General features: G+C 39.4%; 1 protein-coding gene across 6 annotated transcripts in view; it reads right to left on the reverse strand.

Moving 5' to 3' along the window:
• ZNF423 (zinc finger protein 423) overlaps window positions 1–18,814 on the reverse strand; it is a 230,498-nt gene that overhangs the window by 71,056 nt on the left and 140,628 nt on the right. The gene's annotated exons all lie outside the window — the stretch shown is intronic.

Below are 18,814 nucleotides of genomic sequence, written 5' to 3' on the forward strand. Positions count from 1 at the left end.
ACGCACAAGCAACAGCGCAAGGGGAGCTACCCACCCATTCCCTGCAACGCTCCCGCGCTGTGTTCAGTGCTGCCCATGGGCTGCACGCCTGCAGCAATCCCAGCGGCAGCAAGCTGGAGGAGAGAAGCCCAAACCAACCCTGCAATCGCTCTGACCACTGCAAAGTGTCCTGCAGGGCTCTCATTAAACCACAACATCCCCAAGAGCAGGATGGGAAAATGGGAAGGCAAGGACAGGGGGGGAAAAAAAAAAAAGCCACAACAAGAAGGAGGAATAAGTTACCAGATTAATATTTTTTAGACACATCCCAAACTCCCTCAGAGACCTGTAAGGAATCACAGATGCTTTTGTTCTTCATACCCGTTTATTTTTATGCCAGAGGTTCATACTATATTCTCTGTTGGAAGGGTACGATATTAAAAAGGGAAAATACTTTCATTATAGCATACCTTTGCCCAAGATTTTGTTACTGCCTGACTGACAGAAACCAGACAAAGAAATAAAACAAAAAGGGGGGGGGGGGATGTTAAGCTTTCCATTTATTTAAAACCTATATGATTTTATTATTCTGCTTTACTTTATGCTAAGGAAACTAACTCAAGACCTGATCAGAGTATCACTTTTCAAATGCCTAAATCCCTGTAAAGGTTTAGTGTCTGGCTGTGTGCATTTTGCTCAGTATTAACATGTTCAATGGAGTACTTTGATTTTTTTTTTTTTTTTTTTTTATCTAGACGCCAGAAGCTGGTGAATATATGCTTCATAGCTTCAGATAAACCTTTTGTTCTTCTGGGGCTGATCAGCTGGTGCGGCAGCGAGAGGGAGAGGAGGAAGGAAATTCACAGGGGCTCCACGGTTTCAAAAAGTCAAATTACCTCTGAGCCATGGCATTGCTGATAATTTAAATGAAAAAATATATATACAGGCTGCACCACACAACATCTCTACTGTTAGGACTTTTAATGAAGCCCCAGTTGTGATGACACTGAAGCAGGGAACGCTATGGTGGGATAATTACTTGGCTCCCTCACAGCTGAGTTTCACAGATGCATTATTAACAGCACATTCCATGCCATAACGAGCACCGAATGTAGGTGGGATTCGCAAGCCTCGGCATCCACCATTAGCAGGTTGGCGCAAACACAAATGAGTGTTTTCACAAAAGCATGCAAAGGTTGTGAAATTCCAATGAATTCTTTCACTGGAAAAAAGAGTTCAAGCTGCCATGACCGGATATGTCACCTCCCACGGCACGCCGCGCGCCCAGCGAGGCACCATGGGAAATTACAGAATCAGAATGCATTGATTTTTCTGTAGAAAATACAGGCAGCAGCCCTGATGAAGAATTAAGGAGGAAATGTAATAACCTAATTCTCCTCCAACGTCCTCGCACGCACCCCTTCCAGCCCAGGCCCCTACCTCCTGCATCCAGACAATTATCCAGTGAAAGACAAGGATAAAGATTAGCTCTCGCTTAAGCAGGTGGTGGAATACCAGGCTAGGTGCACCCCTAGCTGCTTACACCAGGGCTGTACTTGGCCCGCTTTGTCTGAATGTCATCAGCTTTAGGACACAACATTTCCAAGCAATACTTGGTTTTCTAAGCTGCCACATGTTTTATGTTACTCTCCATGTCATTCATTCCCTAACACTCTCCCTTAGATACAAGCCCTTAACAGGTTTTCTCCATAGAATACTATTTACAGTATTAGAAATCATTAATAATGCCTCCTCAAACCGTACTGTACATGGCTTGAAAACTCTGGAGAATACAGAAAGAATTTTCTCTCACTCTTTCATGCCACACACATAGAAAATACGACATTAACATCTTCCTTTATTACAGGGCAAGTTAGCCCAGCACTGCACCTACATTTCTTCCCAACCTTGTCAATAGCAGACGCAATTAAGACATGTAGTACTAGTGCTTATTTCACCGTTCTTAGCATCAGTTTGAACTAAACATCGTTACAAAATTAATGGCAGCTCTGCTTTTTTTTTTAAACCTTCTATTTCAAGGTGACTCTTCTCCTGTTTTGTGTGTCACCCCAAGAGTTGCTGCATGCATAGTGAACCAACACTCTCCCAGTAATTAACACCAACACTTAATGAAGTCCAGCTGCTGCGATGGCAAACTGAAGGGATGCCAACCTTTATAAACTAGTACTTGGGCTACTCCAGTTTCAGCCGCTCTAAAAATCACAGCAGTCAACTTCTCTTTGCCTACTTCTCAGACATAATTCTTAACAAATAAGACAAGTGTTTAAGATTAAGCATTTAATAACAAAGCTTATCTCTGAACTAATATTTCAAGCTGGAAATGATATAAAGGGCTGGATCAACTTAAATGAACACTGCAAAATTAATAAAAACCCCGAGCAGCAAATGAAAAGCTAAAATGAAGATTTGCACTGTTAAATACATAAACCTTTAAAAGCCCTAGAAGCGCAGTTCCAAGGGAAAATTGGAGACAGATTCTCCAACAATATCTGCTCCTCTGAACTCCTTTCCTGATCCAGCACAAGAGACACTAACAGCCAATGCTTTATTAAAATAATGTGCTCTGCCGGTCGTTTCATTACATGTAGCAGTACGGTAGGGGTACTAGGTGAACATTTTTGGAGAACGTTTGAAAAGGTTTGCATTTTAACTCATACCATATGGATTTCAAAAGAGGAAAAAAGAATTCCTTCCACAGTCTTCCTCTGCACGTGTTTTCTTGCTCTCCTCCTTTATTTACCTTTCTTAATATGCTACTTTTCCATGCAGAATTACTTATAACATTACCCAGTTCAAGTGGTGAACTTCTAAAGTCCTCTCTATAGCCAAAAAAACCCCAATTCAAAACTTCAAACCATGACCTCTTTTCTTCTCAGACCCACAGAGTAGATATGGTAACCCCTCACGTGTTTTTGTTTTACATACCCATGCAGGACTCCCACTTTGGTCAGAGATATCAAATTTGGGCTGGAGGCAGACAACCGTGAGCTCAGTTTTCCTAGAGAGGAGAGGGGAAGCTCCCCTCAACCTACCTACTGCCAAGCCAGGAGCTGAGGGAAGCAGAGAGGGCCAAACAGGTGAGCTGGGCTCAGCCAACAAAGGGCAGAACCACAGCAGATGTATTCAGTTTTGAAAATTACTAATAGAGATAATGGCTTCTACTATGATAAAGGCTAAGTGCCCTTTTAAAAGGGATGAGGGAAGGGAACCAGCTAATTTACTGTGATTTAGCTTAATTTACACATGGGTAATATGTATCAATTTACAAATCTGTTCAGCACCCAGAAATCATCAGTTCTCCCAAGCAGGGGTTAATCCAAGGCGCAAGCTCTGTAATTGGTCCAATTTTTCCACCAGAGACCCAACGCTGCACAGGATCGGTATTAAAAGTACATCCTTGATTATTCTGGATGTCCATGCCCCTGAGAATATAACTTGAAAACAAAATCATTAGCTTACACAATAACGCGGTCCTTGGAAAATAAAAAAAATTGTGTGTACAGAGCAATGTTGACTTCCAAGCACAAATTCCTTTGTTTTCCTTAATGCTAGCTTTGGATCCTACCAATGACTCAAAAGGAGGTGCACTGAAATAATTTCATAACCTGGCAGCACTCTGCAATGTAGGAACATTTCATAGGCAGGAAGGTAGCGAAGGGCTAAAAGCCAAGAACTCCATTTTGGTATAACTTACTGAAAATATTGCACACATTACAACATCTATTTTCTTATTTTAACTTTGATATTAAATTATCCAGACTTTCATATGAAAAGCCAATGTTTAATTATGAAAATGCTGTTGTGGCTAAGTTCCACAAGGGCAAACCATGGGAAAGGGACATGGTGGTTTTGCATTGCACAGTACAAGGCTCACAAACCTCTCGCGTGCATTAGCCTCTATGTTAAAGGCAACCATGGAAAAAAGTCTGTTTACAACAAAAGGCATCTGGTAACCATGATTATTCTGCCTTAAACCGAACATTTTAGATTTCTTAGCTCCCTCTTTTGTTCAGTTTTAGTTCTCATGCTCGCTGGTTTTTGCTCTGCCTTGTTATTTTTTGTGCATATTATAACAGCACAACAAAAATCTGCGTAGTCAATCACACCACTGAATTTTAAACAGGTGAGTTGCACCAAGATAAGAGGTTCATAGATATATTTTAAGTTCATTTCTGAAATAATTTCACAAGGCAGCTACCTTGTTTCTTCTGCAATGATAAAGCTCACAACTTGCTAGCTTGGAAACTCAAGGGAATTGTCTACTTGAAAGTAGAGCCTAAACTGCTAAATATGGATTCAGATCTAGATATTGAAACCTTCCTACTTCCCAAACTTTGGGTGTTCAGATCCAGCCATGCAGTCTTTACTCAGAGTTTAGACTTCAGCTTCTCTAACATGTTGGCGGTGCTCAAATGCAAACAGACAGCGGGGTCTGAACCCACGAAATTACAGGTATCTTCTCTTTTTTCCTGGAGGCCTTTTCTTAAAGTCGCTGCGTTCCAGCAGTTGAGTGTTAACTAAAAGATGTAGAATAACTTCTGAAGGAAAAAAATAAAATCCTTCATTATAAAACTGGCAGACAGAGGAACTGAAAATCCTTCTGGGATACTACCCTGTGTTCAACGTTTTAAAATGAAAAGCCATAGACATCTAAAAATAAAGTTGCTTCCATATATTCATGAATAGAAGAATAGACCTTTTAAGATTACGTGTTCAAAGTAGAATGGGTAGACCTTTCAATATTGCTGAATTTATTATTTGAGTACCCTAAGACACCACTGTTTCCGCATAGGTGCAGCTATCCCTGTGGAACACACCACACATACTTGATGGGCACGTGAGTAACTTTATGAATTAGGTGTATGATGAACATGGCACAGTCGATATAAAGCTTTAAACATGTCACAGGCAGTGCTTCATAGAAGTCAGCGTACCACTCAGGTTTTTAAGAACAAGATTCAGGGTTTGGGCATCTTGAACTTTAAACCTGCTCCTAGAGCAGGCACGATATGCTGAGACAAGACATAACTTTATTCTATTTATTTTAGGAATTGAATAAAGCTTTTCTTACTGAAATAAAGTGGAAAAGAACAGTCTTTAGAGAATCACCGTTCATGTTCTTCAGTAAGTTACCTTCTGGTTTGCCACAAGTCTGGAGCCTCCCTGTTAGCTGAGTCGAACACTGACAAACCCAAAGGGGGATGCTGCTGATAACCCCAGGTCTCCTCTCGGTGAGCGTGGCAAGAGCTGGCACTGTTCTCTTGCATCCACTTTTTAGACAGGGAAACACTAATTGTCTTTTAAAAATCTCTATAGTATTTTGTCAATATTTTTTTATTACAGCAGAGCATGTATAAATATTTTATTGTAAACCGAGGGCCTAAAATAAACAGCTTAGTAAATAGTTATTACATTACAAGGAAAAACATCTGTGGAAACTGTTTTCCATGTAATTATTCTTGCTATTTTACATTAGCTCTCATTGTGAATTTCTTTGGCTCTAATGTTTCACTTGTTCTAAATCTTCCTCCTTGTTGCTATTATTAAAAACTTAAAAAGGTGCCAAATCTTAAATGAAGAAAAAAAATGATTCGCTAGAAATTATTCATATCACAGTGAGCCTCTACTAAACCTGGCAGGGGTGCAATATTTTCGGTGAAATTAACATAAAATATACAACTGCAAATTATCCAGGAAATAGCTATGTTCTTTACAGTGCGCATTTACATTTGGTAAAAAATGTTCTACTTATCTGTCTAGCACAAAGCTCCAATCACTTCCAAAGGCAGTTTTAAAGGGATAGTGATAGCTCTGCATAGGGAGCATGGTCCTTACAGAAGCTGTAACAAATAGCTGGTGGGAAAAGTGACCTTAGATAATTACTGAAGGTAGCAGTCAGCACTGGACATTCCTTGTTGTGAATACTAACAGTCTAATTTTGGATTTTTGGTATGCAGGATGGATTCCCTTTCTTAGGCCGAAGTCCCTTCTACTAAACACAAGAAAAACCCTAATACCATGTAAAATGCAAATTTTGCTGTAAATATTTTATAAAATTGTTGCATATATCCCAAAAGCTATAGGTCTTAATTGAGAGCAGGCTATTTTTCCAGTCAATATATGGAAATGGAAAATGCTAATTCATGTTTTTCTACTTATGAAAAACCCTGGAGAATGGCAAAACCACAAATGCACTCACTTTAATATTATAAATATAATTTGGCTCCCTCTTTGCAGTCCCCGATGTCCTGGCTTTTATCTCCCAATGGCTGCAGAGGAAGAATCAGAGAATCACTTTTACATCCCCTGCGCAGGAAGTCACCCCCACACGCTGCCAGCTTGGCAAAAGAGCAACAGCCTGAGCTCGCAAACGCAGCAAACAGGAACTGAAACAAGAAATTCCAGTGCTCTTACACAGGAAACAAGCCCTGAATGACAGCAAACCCAGCCAGGGAAAGCTGTGTGTGCATTCAGCGCCTCTGCCAAGAGCCGCCACTGCCAAAGGGTAGCTGGGCAGAGGAGCGGGGCTGCCGCCGTGCTGTTCCCCAGCCCCATGGCTCTTCCTTGGGGTTATTTTTTCTTTTCCGGTGGCTTGGAAAATAAAACCTGGAAACAACCTCTAATCAATTGTATCAAATATGACTAAAAGCCATTTAGCCTGCTCCAGCCTATGGTCACTCGCACTTGCCTTTATCCATCCACCTTTTGTTTCCTTGTCAAGGAAAAGACTAGTTTTTGCATCTTCTACAAGAGAAATCATCAGGCTGTTAAAGTTAATACTCTCCAAAGGTCATTGATACTGGCTTTGAAGACTGAAAATTATATTATTCCCCATTAGACTTTTAATCTCATGATTAGAGCTAAAGTTAACACGACTGTTTCATTTTCTACTAGACAAGAGTAAACTCATTTTTTCTTTCTCTATCAGAATACTTAGTGGCATCCTATCTTGATGAACAACATCTCTTAGTTAAACAGCACCAACGATGGAAATGCAAAATACTTGGCAAGAGGTTTTTTCAATTTTTAAATGCTATTTGATTAATCCTGAAAAGTCTTACTACACACATAGGAAAATCCATCCATGGAAATCCCAGCCTACCCTTGGTTGCCAAGCCTGCAGTCCTCACTGCTGCTGGCAGGGAGAAACCATCTATTCCTCATTTCAGCTCTTACTCTTACATTTCCTAAAACTTACCCTACAAATGTTGCCGAATCGAGTAATGCAAGCGGATGCAAGTAGGACCCAACCAGTAAGAGCTACTTGCATGAGTGAAAACTGCCTGCTTAGGCTCCTCATCAATATTAAGATTAGATTTGCGACAACCTTGCTGAAAAGTCTGTGGGGCAAGAATTTGCAGGTTCACTCTATTTTCAAAACCCATTGTACAGCACTCACTGCTATTATAGGCAGATGCATGGAAAAAATTCAATTTTCTTCATTCAAGACAGACTCGGATAACCAACTAGTAACACTCAGACTATAATTTCTTATTCAGTGTTCCACATGAGATGCATTTTGCTGAATTTAACATGTTTTGCTGTTAATGGATTTCACAGTGTGTTGCCATTTTTATACAGCTGTCCAAATAAAATGTTGTGTACAATGATGTGCTTTTACTGTATTGCTAGCCTGCAAATGGCAGCCACTTTCCCGGCTTAGGCTTTAGGAAAATGGGAAAACTCTTTGACTAGGCCATTTAAGAGACATATTCTGGGTCTCTAGAGTGTTTTTTCTAGTAAGCCATGTTCAAACAAGAATAAAGATGTAAGATAGATATAATTACACCTTGTACATTTATGGTCTAATAGTATTTCCACAGAAAGGAAAAACAACCCCCAATATTTTCAGTTGTTACTAAAAACAGAGTATTAAATCATAGTTCTAGAAGTAATGGACCTACACCTTTCTGTTTCTTGAAATCTGGCCTCCATCCATTTCCTTTAAAATTGCAGACCAATGTTTATATTTCAGGGACTACTAATACACAAAACACAAACCGCTCAGTAGTTAATAGTTTACAAGAAATGTCTGCGCTGCACTACAGAACTGCTAAACTTCACCATCTTGAGCTTCTTGCCAGTGAAGCATTTACAAGCAACTACACATTTCTGTTTTGAAACAGGCTGTTCAGAAAATACAGTGAGTTTTCCGCACATAAACTCTGCACGGACTCTTTGGCACCCAAAGTTGAATGCTGCTGCACGGAAATCTCCCACAATCAGACTGTAATGAGTACCTGAGCATTAGATGCCCTGAGAGTAGATGTTAACACTGTTAACACACTTACAAAAAAAGTCCTTACCAGTTTCAGTGAAAACATGAAAAGAACCTAGCTTTCCTTTTAATAATGCTCTTGTAACATATTTAACTTTTCTGATACCTGAAGTACTTTTGCAGTATTGGATTTCTGCATAACTATGGGTAGTACAATATGCTTCCTTTTTTTTTTAATGGACAAAAGAAAATTTTTAAAGGACTAAAGACTTAAATTTCAGGCTATTATTTTTGTAATTATTGTAATTACACACACACAGAAAAAGGTATAGATTGCTTTTTCATTGTATTTTTTAAATTTTTCTTTGTTGAACTAAGTCAAACGATATATTACTTAAACAGGCTTAGATTAGAAGAAGTAACATTCTTCCTGTAGACTGTCAGATGCAATATAAAGTAAACTAGCCAAGCAACTGACATCTCATAATTTAAATTCATCATTCAGGTTTAACACATTCAATAATTGTTTCACTTTCTGGCATATTAGAATCAGCCTCCAAAGGAAATTCTCTCCATTGACGCTCTTCTGTAAGTGGGGTCAACACTATTAAGAATTTTAAAAGATTTCAAAGGGGTATCAAGGGTCGTTTTGCTTTCCTTTTCCCCTCTCCAAATCCTAGATTTTAAGAATAAATACTGAATCAAAAGGTCAAAAGTTGCTCTATCCTTTTTTTCTTTTCCTTCTTTTTTTTTTCTTCAAAGAAAAAGGGGAAAAAAGAGATATTCTTAACCAGAAAGTTAAAAAAGGAGTACAAGTCACTGGAATGCTTTCTTCCCTTCAACTTTAGCTATCTATATCCAGCCCAGCTTGAATCAGTTACTGTTCATTGCTTGAGGTTTCATCATTTAACTTTTGTTGCCAATGTTTATTCCTGGATAAAACTCAGAGTCCTGGGGTTTAAGAAATATTTGTCCATACCCCAATAATACATGATAGCTGATGCACGCAAAACATAACAGCAGAACACATACCAGTGGTGCTAGTTGATGCCGATCCTTTAAAGCATCCAAATTCTACCTGGAGCAAAACCTAAACCTAATGGATGCGCCTAGCCTGAACCATGCTAAAAAACTTGCCTGTGAATACAGGATAAGGTATAGCTGTCATCAAATCTAAACACTTTGCAGTTACATGCATGATGTTCAAAAGATTTGGTCATGTTTAAGGCCCTTGACTGTCTACCAGACAACGGATGATGTACGTCTGAAGGCAGAATTCGTCTCAAGCAGGGTGACTGACTGAAGTAGTGATTCACACACATCAGAACTGTGCCATTTTTGGTAGTCTTCTCCACCCGTTCAGAAAGTGCAACAGAAGGAAACACCAGACCAAGCTTGTTTTGGCCTGCTCCTACAGGAAGCAAGAGGTAAAAGGTTCAACTCCTCCCCACGGTGTCAGCACCTCATTCACCACATCTGTCCCTGGGTTTGTGTTGGGAGGACAAAGCACAAAACACAAAGGAGAGGAGAGGCAGGAGAAAGCACGTTGGTGAAAACTATAACTATGGGAAACACCATGATCAGTGATGCGTTTTGACCTGCTATGGATCTCTCTTTTCTAAAGACCATGGTATTCGTATTCATGGTTTCTTTGGGTTCTTTTCAGCTGTGGCAGGAGAAAAAAAGCTTTTTCATTTATAAAATCATAATTTGCCAGTTCTTCTAAGTTTGACATTACAGCAGAGAAGTCTGACATGGGCAACCTGAAGTATTCTTCCTCGAGCTTACTGTGCAATCACACAGGGCTGCTGCAAGAATGGTAAGGTTTTTATTTTTTTATTGAAGAAATTTAATTTTTAGAATGGCACACAATGAATCTGCCAAGTCAAAACATTCAATTAAAACTCTTCTGATTCTTCCAAAGGCCCGAGGCTGTCAAGTTACCAATAAACTGAATGAAAAGGAGTTTGTGACAAAAATTTACTAAACAAGCAAGGAAACACATCTGGTACAAATGACAGAGACCGTTTGTGGAAAGACTTTGTCTGTGCCAGGAGCCTTGAAACACAGAAAAAAAAGGTAAAAGCACTGAAATAATTTACATGGGCATCCTTCCTGGGGATCGCTTATAAGGAACTTCAGGATAGGAAAGTTTTCCTCCGCAAATGAAAAAAAGGTGCCAGTCCCCCGCAGAGGCAGAGGGTGGAGGGAAGGCTGGGTTAGATTTGATTTGCTTGCCAGCTATGACAAAACAGAAATAACCTTTTTTCAGGGGCATGTCAGTTGGTAACCTCCTGTTCTAAGAGACCAGATTAAATCTTCCCCAAGGTTAGGGATGCTGTTTAGTTTGAACTATTATTAGAGGCAACAGGTCAACTCTCCCTCTTTGAAGTCAAGTAACAGGAAGGACAATTCTGGACCTATAATGCATAGGCAAACCATTTTTCTCTGGTAACTAAACTTAGAGTTCAGCACATGAAAGACAGTACCTCTACTGGTTCAAAACCAGAGGATTGTTCCGTAAGAAAAATAAAATTAAATATTTTAGGTCCAATGCTCTATTGAACCAGATCTTCAGAAAGAGTGAAATCCATTTTTGTATCAGTAGAAAAGCAATTTAATTATTGTTTAGCAACATTATATGCTTTCTTTTCTTGTTTTCCTATGACTGGAAGCAGACTGGTGCCTTGTCTAGGTTTCCTCAAAGAGGTTAAAAAAGAGTATTTTATAACTCTGTCACAGGCTAATTCCTAACTAACCCAGTACAGGTTTTCTAGCTTCACTGGACACTCATTCCTTTGTTCCTAACTCATTTTTCAATATATCAGCTATCACTCTCAAAGAGGCACAGAACTTTCTGTCACTCAAGAAAGGTAGTACTGGTACCTAACATTTCCAAACCAATATATTCATTCAGCAAATAAAGAAGAAATTAGGGTAACACCTACTTTCTCCAAATAGAACTATTATCTGTTAATAAGCTCCCATAAAGAAATCATCAACACCTAGTTTTTAGGAAAGAACTGACACAGACATTAGTCCCACAGTTCACTTGAGGAACTTCCTGAAAACACTATTTGTATGAAGTCAGAAGACTACACCTAGAAATGATGAAGCGTTTGCTCTCTTCTCCACCCCCAAGAAATATCCTGATGCTTTTTCTTGTAAGTAGGATGCAGAGGAATGCTGACTATCCACTGGGAAGGAGTCGTTTTGCCATCTGCAGGGAGAACCCAAACCCCACACAGTGAGGACTTGCTTTCTTTTCCAGATTCAAGACTGGCAAAGAGGGGCTAAGAAAATTGTTTGTGAATTCAGAGAGGTATGGCCATATGCATATAAAATGTATGAGAAACTGGCAGAAAGTATCTCTGCAGACCCTTAAACACAAATGTACAACGGTTTTCAAGGTTAATAACAATAATAAAAATGAAGAACAAGTTACACATTCAGAGAAATCACTGCTACACAGGGCAAAGTTTACTGAAAAATAGCATTTTTTTGCCACACTTCCTTACTGAAGGCTGGGAATAAATGGAGGTGCTTGCTAATGATAACTTTGAAGAAACACCACACTTAAAACTCAGACTAACTGCAGGAAAGGTGTTTTACCAACTGCTCCCTTTATGAATAAATATGAAACTACTGGGAAAATATTAAAACAGGTGTAATCACAACTGCATATGAAAACTGAGTTCGGAGGCTGTAAGGAATCTTAACACAGTAAGAAAGAACGAAAGCAATGTAAAACTGGGATCATAGCTGATTATGTGTGTATCATGCAAAACAGGAATGTTGTCATAGTAGCCATACAAACGTCAGTGAAAACTGAACTACTACTACAGAGTTGTTAATGAAATAAAAATTCAAAAGGAATATGTGAATTAATAGGTTAAAGGAAAAGTTATTTCATTCCTGGTAGATAAACAAGCAAAACAAATTACACACTCATGAAATGGAGTAATTTGTATGAACAAATATGCATAGATAACAACTGCAGGAGGTCATATCTTCACAGTGCAACTGGATAAAATTATTAAGGTTTTGCGTAATTAATTTTCCAACCTCAGAAAGGAAGGGACAGTAAAAACTTAATACTATGAAACCAGTTTCAAAGTAAGAAACCAATTAAGTAATAGTTTATATTAAGAGCCATTACTGTTTATACTAATGTAAGGGGAGCTTCCTCTGCCTATTATCAATGGCAATCTGGCTTTCAGTGGGACTACCCTGTTAAGAAGTGTGGCTTTTAAAACTAAACTTTTCTATCCTTTTATACACTGTACTCATCATAGTGTTACTTAAATACTTGCACAAGTGCTTAACTCTAAAAAATACTTAACACCAAAAATAGAAAGCCAGGGGCTAGAGTTGGACAAAATAACATGAGCATCTTGTGGAGTAAGCAAATCCTTCTTCCCAAGCAATGAGCCAGCAGCAAGCTCCACTCGGGCAAAGCCTCCCGCAGCAGCGCTGGCACTTGCACACGGTGGGATTAAGACTCTCATGTGCATGTAGAAATATCATGTATGTCGCTCACCTGATAAGGTAAGTACACTAAGCTGCACTTTTTTTGCCTAAAATTAGTCTTTCACAATAGCCAGCCACTATTGAATGAAAGCCACAAATGAAAGTCTAGTACATATTGTTAAATAAAGCAAGTCCACATAGAATTGGATACTGAAACAAGCACTGAGTAAATATACGAAGGCGGTACCTTCATTTCTGCATTAAAAGAGCAATTACTTGGAATATGCTTTACAAACATCAAAGTTGAAAAATATTTTTGAGTTCCTAATGTGTCCATAATTAATTCACACTTTCAGCTGTTGAGTCCAGAAATATGTTCCTGTTGATAATTTGCATCTAATGCTTCAAAAACAATCTGGCAGATTTTTATTTGCCTTAATGCCTGACAGCTATTACCAAGATAGTGCTTTACAATGTCATCATCATTGCTGCCACGTATGCACTTTAACTAACACTAGTGCTTAGGTCTGAAGAGTCTCCTTCAAGAATTGAACAGTTGTGTCTCAGGACACAACGTCATGAAGGTACCTTAATGGAAGGGAATATATTTACCAAACAGCACTCTTAAACTTTAAATCAATTAGAATACAAGTAGTGTGTTAAAAAAAAAAACAAACAACAACAAAAACAAACAAACAAAAAGAAAACCCAAAAAAACCCCACAGGAAAATGGGAATTTTACAGGAATTAAAGCTGCCTTTCTTTCAAGATTGACTATATTTATTTCATATAAAATAAAAGATGTTTCATTATAAGAGATTGTGAGAAGCGTTACCTGTTCTCAACTCCCAAATCAATGAGAACAAGGAACAAAGTGCTTCACAAGATCAGGCCTGAGTATTAGAAATGCTTCACATCCTCATCAGAGATGCCCAGGGCTAGTATTTCCACAAGTATAAAAGTCAGTTCTGCAAAAATGATCCTTACCTACATCCTTTTCAAGTTGCACATGCACTTAGAATCTCCTGTGACAGGTAGGAGTCCAAGACCATCCAAAATGAGTCCAAATTTTGATTTATATGATATATAAATTAGCAATTTTGTTAATATCTGAATTTATGAAAACTATGAGTTCCTAAATAAAAAGATAAAGCTATTTGCTTCAATTTTTAAACAGAAGAGGAAAACCTAAGTGGGACTATATTGGTTTACGTTTGATTTTGTGTACTTTCTCAACCCCTCCATCACTGTGCTGATTTCATCTTAGTGATTGAGCTTGGTATGAACCGATAATTCTTTTGAACATAAAATCAGCTTTCTAAATTGCTGCTTTTCAGAGAACTATTTCTGTAGTTATTATTGCAATTTGACCTCTTAGGAGCAAAAAACATATTGTTATTTTTAATATCATGCTATTTTTAAATGTTAAGAAAATAACGAAGCTATACTTGGTCATTTTTTGTTTAGAACACTTGTATGCATCTGAATGAAACGTAACTGTGGATGGATGTTCTGCCTTCTCTTTGTGTTTAATTCTGGCAGAGTGCTTCCAGAACTTGAAACGTGATCTCCAGGAACAGGAAAGGTAATTCAGATGCTTGGAGTGCTACACTACATACACGGTATGATACGCCCCACATCAGGGCAGTACTCAGAAAGCTCTCCCTGTTCCTCCAAACCTGGTGTTTAACTTTGTTATCCCCATCACATCAGACATGGAGGTATTTAGCCAGACATCAGTCCAAGAACCAGACCACTGAATAATTTCAATGTGACTTCTGGAAGTTTTCCTTTCAACACTCCCTTTGGTCCCCAGTGGCTCTCAAAGCACAGACAGGGCTCATGCTTCACATTGCACATACCACACCAGGTCCAGCCTGCACTCCTCCCCTCCATCCCTCGCTGCTCACCAGCATTCACAGGTGACTTTTGACTGGTAGTGCCAGCAACTGCGCATGTAAGGACAGAAGTGGCACCAGTGAAGGGCTCTGCTGAACTCTGAGCAGTCAGACAGCCTCTTGTGAGCCCAAAAAGCACATAAGACTCCTTTGGAGCTGGTCGCAGGAAGGTCCTACACCAATCCTCGTGTTAGAGCACAACCATGAATCATTATTTTTAACCTGTTTCAGCACAGACTGCACCCCAGCTGAGTTTCTCATGCACGTTCTCATGATATTAAATAGAAAACCTCCCTCATCTAACCGAGACACATACAAGTACTGCTGTGTCCACCTCTCTCACCCAAACAGCCAGGAGCCCCAGCATGGATCTGAATGCACTTTCCTTTGATATCAGGTGACCTGAGCTTCTTGGAGAGCAACAACTCTGTGGAATTTAGTGCACCCTGAAAAATATTTATTAGGGCATCCAACTGGCTGTGGGAACAAGACAGCTGTAAAAACTCAATAGGAAAACCCTGGACCAAATCCTGAAGTTTCCTGCGCAGGGCTCAGAGCAGGTCTCCCTTGGCAGTGTGGGACGTGCCAAGGTCCTTTCCCTGGGGACTCTGGTGGCCCTGGGATGGAGACTGGCGTTTCATGGCTCCCACCAGCCACCAAGGAGAAGCTGTGCTGACAGATTTCCATGTTTCTGGCTGCTGCCACGGCTGCTTCAGTGCCCCCTGTAGAGCCCACGGCTGCGTACGCCCATCTTCCCTTGCATCTAATAGACACTGCACATCAGAAGCAGTGGTAGGTGGGGAAATGAGGGGAAGAAGCTTTAAACATTGCCAGGTCAGCGCAACAGGAGGTAAGAAGTACAGAGGCAGCAAGAACTACTGAAAGTTTTTGATATACTCCCAGGTGGACTCCCCAATGCCTGTAAATGTTTCAAAGGGGGATCCCCTTTCTGTGGGAATGGAAATGTTTCAAAGGAACCCCAATCAGTGCGATGTTTCAAAATCCTCCACTCTCTGAAAATTCCACCTTGAACCCCCTCCCTGGCTGAAAACATTTCTAAACAGATTTCTTCCTGGCTAACCAGAGCTGAGGAGGTCTGATCCGCTGCTTCCAGCCCTCCTACAGGCCACCAGTGTAAAATGAAACAAAACATCTACCATCTACCATCTACCTCCTCTGGGGATTTTTCCTGCCTGCTCCTTCCCCAGGGACCCTGTGCAGGACCCGAAGTGCCTCTATGTTTGTGCACAGGATATGAAGGGCTAAAGTGCAGAATGGTAATTTTTCAAAGTGGTGTGTGGGAAGAACATTGGAAAGTCCCTGCATCTTGCTCGGAAAAAAATAAACCCCCTACCTCCATGAATTAAGAGCAAGGCTTCTGACTCCAAATTGAGGATCTGAGAGGTTGAAGAAGGAGACACGGACAACTTAACTGGATGCACTTTCTAAGACTACAATGTAAGAAATACTTGAATTCTTGCATATTATGGACACTGATACTTAAGAGGTGTCACTGCTACAGAGCAGGGATTCCTTTGTTGACAGTCACTTGAGCAGAATAAAACTGTAAGCAAGTGCTTAGGATATCTCAACTATTGATTTTGTGTTTCTCAAAGTGTGAGAAGAAAGTGCTGCTGAGAAGCCATGGATTATCAAAGCCAAGGGTTTTTTTTTTTACCTAAAAATTACGTGTCAAGGCTAACTTCATTGCTTTGGTTCACTCCAAATTCAAAAGAGAGATAAAAATCTCTCCCTGGAAATGCTTATCCTGCTCAAATTTTTATCTTAGATTGGTATCAATCATTCATTTTCCCCATAGAGTATCTCAATGACTATATTAAACCAGACACCTTAATTTTAGACAGATACAAGTTCATTGAGATGAGTCCAACCCTAAGCTCCTGAAGAGACAGAGTCTGAGGGCAACATCCCTCCAGCCTCCCAAACACCCATATGTTCACCTTGGGATACTAGTGCCACCTCCCCACCTCCCACTCCCAGCACAAACATATCCTCACCTTTAGATCTTAAATTGACAATGATTACATAATTAATCCCTGTGACACATATCTGGGCTGTGGAAATAGCAATATTAGTCTCTTTCTCTTGCTGCACATCTGTCTAGACTTCATCTAACACTCTCATACCCCTTATAAGTGATAAAGCAACCTGAGTAGTAAGGAGGCACGTGACTGTCTCTCCTGTGGCTTGAGTATGGAACCAAGGGTCTCAGGCTTTGAACAAAGACAACAGGAGCAAGTCTAAGCGGCAGTCTATCACTCTCCTTACTATTACTGACCCAGCACTAGGCAAATTAACACCAGAAATCTGCACAGCATTTATTGCTGGAGAAACGGTGACATCTAGTCTCTTCTTTCCCTCTGAGTATTTCCCAGTAAAGAACGAATACCAGTAGCAGACTCACTGGCAACACCTTTCCAGAAGCATTCACATGTCCTGAAGAGAAGGGGCCCAGATGCCTTGTGAACTAAGATGCTCAGAGTGGAGGAAGTTTGGCTATTAAAAATTCCTGTACTTCACCCTTTCCTAAACTGCACCACTAAAAAAAGTGATGGCTTGAACTTAATGAACATTCTCAATCTGCATCTCAGCAAAACGACACAAAGGCATGACACTGCAATGGAATAGTTATGCTTTTCCTTACCATCTCCTGGTATTTACAACGCTCTAGGTGTACAGAACTGAGTCTGTAGGCACACTCGTATTTATACAGAGCTCTTCTGTACATGTATAATAACTTACGTACTGCTTCAAGGATATAATAAGTACAGTTTTCACAAAGCAGCACCATACTTTTCTCAGCCTCCTATGCCTTCTACCATTGCTGGTTTCGAACAGCATTAGTAATGAACCTCATAATATCATACATATCACCATGTATTATTCCAGACAGAACTAATGTGGGGATGCACATTTAACTTCACACATCAGCTATTGGAAAATGAAGAAATAACATCTTTTCAAAAAGAAAAATAATTCCCCTCCAAGTCAAGCAGAACCTTAACTCAGGACTTCATGATCTTTGTATTTAAAATAATTTATTAGCTACTGGACCACAAATTAAGTTGAACTAAGTGCTAAGCTTACCTAAGAACTTCTTTCTTTCAGACCACCTAAAAAAAGAAAATCTAGGGGGGAGCTACACAAAACCACTATGGTCCAATTAACAAAGAACTTGCTCTTCAAGCTTGCAAACAAGTTATTACATTAACACCTGCTACAAAAGCAAACTTTTTTATATATCTTCATCTTAACCTTCTTGACATTTGACTTCAAACTCCTGCCTGAAGCTCTGATGAAAATTACGGCGTCTGATGCGTATTTTTCATTTGGAGGTGGCAGTGTGAAGACTGTGTCAGTCTGTATTTCTCTCTTTCTGCTACTAATACACAATTCGCTTCAAAGATATTAGGAGTTACATACATGCATCGACAGGAGAATAGTTTCCTAAATATAAGATTGTTGAAGAAAAAACATGCTTATGGGAGATAAATGCTGCATGTGAATGTATGAGACACAATGAGTGCACTGCTGAAGCTTTGAAGGATCTCATCCAACATATGTCTACAGTGCCATGTGTAAGTAACTCCTTTGTGGTCTAAGCATCAAAATAAACTGACCACTTGGGCCAATACATATATTTATAACATCTGTACAGACAGGAAAAACATATCTTCGTGTTCATCAAAAAAGCAATCATACAGCTGCAGCAGAAATACAACCCATCAGATTACAATAACACTTTACTACAAACTTTCGTGACAGGACTCTAGTAGGAGACAGCAAGCATTGATTTTTAAAACACTCATATGTCCGAAAAGTTGAACTTTCTGAAGTTCAGAATTGTTGTAAAAAGAATTAAAAAAACCACTGAAATAACTCTGTAAGTGTTTTGTTTTGACAAAATTCACCACACTTAGTTGGGAAAATGCTAGCAGTTAAATCCATTCAATGTCATGACATACAAAATTGAAACATATTTACTCCTAAGTGGTTGACAACTAGCAAGTACTTTTTACATTGCTAGAGAGAAATTTATGCTACCAAATGGAAGATACTGTCAAAAGTTTGTTTTTAATATAAATGAAAATGCTATATGAAGACTCAAAAGGATAAGGGAAAAAGCTCAGCAGTAACACATTTATAACCACATATTTAAAAAGCTTTGAAGTGAAGAATCATTACATCAAAATCATTTTCCTTGAAA

The sequence above is a fragment of the Cuculus canorus genome, chromosome 13 (genome assembly GCF_017976375.1).
Source record: "Cuculus canorus isolate bCucCan1 chromosome 13, bCucCan1.pri, whole genome shotgun sequence".
NCBI lineage: Eukaryota > Metazoa > Chordata > Aves > Cuculiformes > Cuculidae > Cuculus > Cuculus canorus.